Source organism: Polypterus senegalus, chromosome 4, assembly GCF_016835505.1.
Source record: "Polypterus senegalus isolate Bchr_013 chromosome 4, ASM1683550v1, whole genome shotgun sequence".
In the NCBI taxonomy this organism is placed as follows: domain Eukaryota; kingdom Metazoa; phylum Chordata; class Cladistia; order Polypteriformes; family Polypteridae; genus Polypterus; species Polypterus senegalus.
In genome coordinates, this window is record NC_053157.1 from 221,523,833 (window position 1) to 221,529,832 (window position 6,000).

Consider the following 6,000-nt stretch of genomic DNA (forward strand, 5'->3'; position numbering starts at 1 on the left):
ATGGAGGATCCTGTACAGGGGCGCCGACCCATTGACTGCTCTGTAGACAAGCAGCACAGATGTGAACTTAATGTGTGCCAGTGTAGTTACCTGAAAAGAGGAGGGGCGTGTGCCCATCTTGGCTGGTAGAACATCAGATGTGCTGCTGCATTCTGAATCATCGGCACTGACATGGTAGTGCATGCAGTTACCTCTGCCAGTTAATAGTTGTGTTAGTCAAGAAATGATAAGTTCAATGTCTGGGCTTGTGAAGGCATCTTCATCCTTTACCTGCTCCTGGGGTACTGTGCAATGGCTGACCCTGCACTGAGACCCCCAAAGGTCATGCAAATTGACAATTTCCCCTCAGGGATCAGCAAAGTATATCAAAATCAAAAAAAAAATAATAATAATCAAAAATCAAACTAGCCATCATTACCCTTTGATCAACGCATCCATGTCCTTAACCATCTTTATCATTTCCAGGGTGAGGGTATCTTGGGAACACCTCTGGATGAGAAGTCATCCCAACACATAGGACTACAACCACACCGACCTGTGCCATTCCATGCCAAAGTTACCAGTGACCTTTAGAATGGACGGGGAACCTGGAGACCCCCCACTGTGAAGCAGCAACACTAAACACTGCACCGCCTTGCTGCCCCTTTATTCTGAACGGTGTTTATTTGATACAAACCTGCTAACTGGCTTGCAGTCTGCATCATCTCTGCATGGCTCTGGACGTTCTGTGTTGTTGTTAATCTCATTACAATTTTCCAAACTCTCCCCCCTGCCTCTTGATAAGTCTTCCTCTAACTGTTTACTTGTCAGCTGTTACACTGCAGAACTTCACAGCCTACAGGAAAGTAAAAAAAAACGGATGATGTGAGGTGGGGTGGCAAATGTGCTTACGTTGTGGAACTATAAATGATGGTGGCTATTACAAAAGCTTTATAGTGATTCATTTGCAGGAAGGTGAGGGAGGGTCAGGGTACGTACGGTACATCCAAAGCGTATAGCCAGTAGGTCTGAAAGTCATAGCAAGTGTGCCACCTCAGACCACTGCTATCATTACGTCTCTGCTGACTTATTATGTCTGTCCTTGAAAATGAAGTGAAGAACAGTCTGTACGTGAATTGCAGGAAAGGGCACCTCGATCCACTCCTATTGTGATTAAAGATGTCCAGTCATTTTCTCTTCTGTCTTATTAAAGGAGCAAACCACAGGCTGCTGACTCAACCAGAACTGGTGTACAAGGAGTTGTAATGGAGGGGCTTAGCTTACATTTTTAAGTTATATTGAGACCTAAAACTAGTTGGTCACTTCTTATTAGTATCAAAAATAATTTTATATTATTTTATATCCAAGAGTTATTAGTCTTATTTATATATGGTCATGTGCAAAAGTAAGAACACCCAATGAAATGTTTATAGCTGTAATGGATGGCACACATGAGCTGGCATCTCACAGACCCTTACCCGGCCAGGAATCCAGTGTAATGGAAGAACCGGGAGAGATGAACACTGATGAGTATTTTCTCCTCCAATAAGCTAGATGGCAGTCTCACTGGTTTAAGACTTGCATAAGGACACTGCAGGGCATTCTGGGACCTGTAGTTCCATGGGGCCCGCCAAGGAGAGCAGCTGGGATTCACTATCCCTACTTTCACCCTGGAAATACTGCCAGCAGGCTATGCTCCAGCACCAGAAGTACTCCTGGGTCACAGTTAAAAAGAGGCAATCAGTCTCAACCAGGCAAGTCGGGGTCGGGAGAGGAGCTGGAAAACACACACCTAAGAGGAGGCAGCAACAACAACAACAATAATGTTTATGTATATAGCACGTTTACATGCAAATGATGTACTGTAGCCCAAAGTGCTTTACAGGATGAGGGAAGAAAAAAAAGACAAAACAGAAAAATAAAAATAGGCAATACAAATTAAAATAGAATAAAAGTAAGGAGGCAAGGAGAAGAAAGAGAAAGAAGAAGAAAAGGTCCGTTTTGCTATTCTATATTGTGCTGTAAAAAAAGAAGAAGCCTGTTAAAAGTATTTTAGTTTAAAAAAAAAAAAAGTCTATTTGCACCTGAAACTGTCTTGAGGTGGTTATGTCTGGAGTTTGGAAGCTCAGTGATGCTCCTTGGAGATCACATAACATTTAATATATGGTGCTACATAGAAGTTAAGAGCCTATCTATCTATCTATCTATCTATATCCTAACCACAGGGCCATGAGGGTCTGCTGGAGCCAATCCCAGCCAATTCAGGGCGCAAAGGCAGGAAACAACCCCAGGGCACACACACACACACACACTAAGCACACATTAGGCACAATTTAGAACTTAACCTGCATGTCTTTGGACTGTGGGAGGAAACTGGTGCACCCGGGGGAAACCCACGCGCACACAGGGAGAACATGCAAACTCTACACAGGGAGAACCTGGGAAGTGAACCCGGGTCTTCTTATTGCAAGGCCATCCATCTATCTATCTATCTATCTGTCTAAGACAAGGATTCAGACTCCAAGTAAGATAATTCTGCTAAGAAGCCATATAAAGATATAAAGAGGCATTACATAGAAAAATGGTTACCTGGAAGTAGTTTAACAAATTGGTGCTTTTGGAGAACCACAGGATCTGGAAGAGGTAATAGTGGCAGATTGCAAGGCAGGTGTAACCAACTGTGAAAGCACGTAATGTCTGATGGCACTTGCTGGTACATTAATTAAAGATGAAAAAAGGTGGGCTTGAGGTATTCTACCCAAATATGAGATTTTGCAGTGACACACTGTTAGCCATGTGGATAGATAGATAGATAGATAGATAGATAGATAGACTAGATAGATAGATAGATAGATAGATAGATAGATAGATAGATAGATAGATAGATAGATAGATAGATAGATAGATAGATAGATAGATAGATAGATAGATAGATAGATAGATATGAAGGGCACTATATAGATAGATAGATAGATAGATAGATAGATAGATAGATAGATAGAACTGTAAGGCACTATATGATAGATAGATAGATAGATAGATAGATAGATAGATAGATAGATAGACATGAAGAACACTAGATAGATAGATAGATAGATAGATAGATAGATAGATAGATAGATAGATAGATAGATAGATAGATAGATAGATAGATAGATAGATAGATAGAGATAGATAGAGATAGATAGATAGATAGATAGAGATAGATAGAGATAGATAGATAGATAGATAGAACTGTAAGGCACTATATGATAGATAGATAGATAGATAGATAGATAGATAGATAGATAGATAGATAGATAGATAGATAGATAGATAGATAGATAGAACTGTAAGGCACTATATGATAGATAGATAGATAGATAGATAGATAGAACTGTAAGGCACTATATGATAGATAGATAGATAGATAGATAGATAGATAGATAGAACTATATGATAGATAGATAGATAGATAGATAGATAGAACTGTAAGGCACTATATGATAGATAGATAGATAGATAGATAGATAGATAGATAGATAGATAGATAGATAGAACTGTAAGGCACTATATGATAGATAGATAGATAGATAGATATTTTTTTTTTATTTTTAAAAGAGACCTTTATTGTGAACATAAAAATTGAAAATAATAATACACAGTCAAAAACAAAACAAGCCCAATTTTCAGAAATATAACAAAAAGAGCCAAAAATATCAGACAACCACTACTACCCCTTTACACTCCTCCTACTCCGTACATTAATAAGAAAATCAAAAAGTTAATATTTCATTATAACACAAAGACCACCACTACTCCCCCTTTACACTCCTCCTACTCCACACACTAATAAAAGCATATTGTTGATGCCCACCACTTTTCCATTCCCAGTTGAGCACCAGTTCTCCCCCCTCCACAGCACACAATACCTGATTAGATACTAACATCATCCTAAGAAAACAAAATACAAATACAGAAAACTTAACTAATGTCTCATACATTCATTTTAGTTCTCCATCCTCAATTGAGCAAAGCACCCCTTTAATTCCCCACACATTTTAAATAACTCTAATGTATTCATCAATCTATGATACGTATATTCCATTATTATTCTAGATCGTACATTTATCTTTAAAATCAAGACAGCATCAGTGGCCCCTGTCCCAGATTGTTTATTATTTCGACTCTTTAAAATTGCTAGTTTGGCTTCACCCAATAGATAATTTAATAACTGAGCTTTTGCCGATATTTTTTGTTGTATTTTGTACCATAAATGAACATGATATTATTAAATTTCCCCATTAACTTTTTACATAATTCACTAAAAAAACTGAAAAAAAACTGAGTCTCATACATTGCAAGAATAAATGGAATATAGTTTCTTTTTGTCCACAAAATATACAATTATCATCCCCTTTCTGCTCAATTACTTTTAAAAAAGAATTTGTAGCGACAATCCCATGCAGAATTCTCCATTGCAGGTCAGCCGTTCTTTTCTTACTTGGGGCTTATATAGCTCCCTCCAAGCAGGTGCACTCCCACCATCCACCCCCAGATTGTCTCTCCATGGCGTGTCACATACTGTTTTTAGTTCTGTAAAGTGTATAATTTTAATACAATATTTATAAAGGTCCCCCTTTGACAAAGACTTAAAACTCACGACTTCCCCTTTATGGAATGTCACGATTGTATTGTCGGTGAGTGAGGACAGATCAACAGCAGGGCAGACCTCCATCTCCGTGTTTGTTGCTCTGATCGAGTTGTTCAGCCGATGATAATCTTTGGCCATGAATGATAAAAAACTCTGAACTATTCTGACCGACTTGACCCCCAGTATTGAAGATAGCTCTGTTGGGTCAATAAAAGACTTCTTGCTCTCATCGTAAATTTGGGACAGTGTAAGTATTTGATTTGTGATGAGTATTTTAACAAAACTATCGCTGAACAACAGAGGACATGAGAAAACAGAGTTGTAAACTAAGGCTCATCAGCCAACCAACCAGATGTATCAAAGTTTCTTTTAAAAACAAAGTGCCATGTTAATAGGACTCCCTTGTAAAAATGGGGTAGGCTGGACAGGTCCATTTTGTGAATGTTCATCACTAGAAGTTGTCTATCAAAACGTAAACCTCCCACTCGTCTGAAGAAACCCAATGCCAGCTCTCTCCAACTCAGAGGGTGAGAAACAAAAAAAACTTTCTGCAGAGCCTGAAGTCTAAATTGTGCAACTTTAGAGACAACGTCAATGAGCCCCTGACCCCCCTCTTCCAAAGGTAAAAAGATTACACTTTGTTTTATCCAGTGCAGGCCAACCCAAAAAAAATCAACCAGAAGTTTCTGGATTCTGTGTAAAAGTCCAGGAGGAGGGTCCCCACTCACAAGTTTGTGCCAAAGCATAGAAGCTATCAAATTGTTACAAACAATCACTCGTCCCCTGTAAGACAGCTTGGTCACAATCCACCTCCATTTGTTCAGTCGCATTGTTACTTTATCTAAAAATCCTTCCCAATTACTTTTGTCCACCCCCTCAGCACCCATCACCACCCCGAGATATCTAAAACACTTTCTGTCCCACTTAATTTCTAAGGGCAGATCTGGTGGTGAACTTGCAGTCCAGGATCCAAGTAAAAAAGCAGTACTTTTGGCCCAGTTGATTTTTGCTGAAGATATTCTCTCAAATATCTGTTGACATGAGATTAACATTTTAATGTCATCGTTTGACGTGACAAAAATGACGACATCATCAGCGTAAGCCAAATATTTAAAAGTAACATTTGGGCACATAGGAAAACTCACGCCCTGCAGTTTGTGACTTATCTGACGTAAAAACGGTTCGATTGACAAAGCGTAGAGCATTCCAGATAAGGCACAGCCCTGTCGTATTCCTCTCTTTACTGAGAACGGGGCACTCAAAGAACCATTGACTTTTAGGACACCAAATATATTAGTATATAAGAGCCTGATCATATTTATAAAATATTCCCCAAATCCAAAGCTTTTCAGCGTATAAAACAAGTATCGATGATCTACTCGATCAAA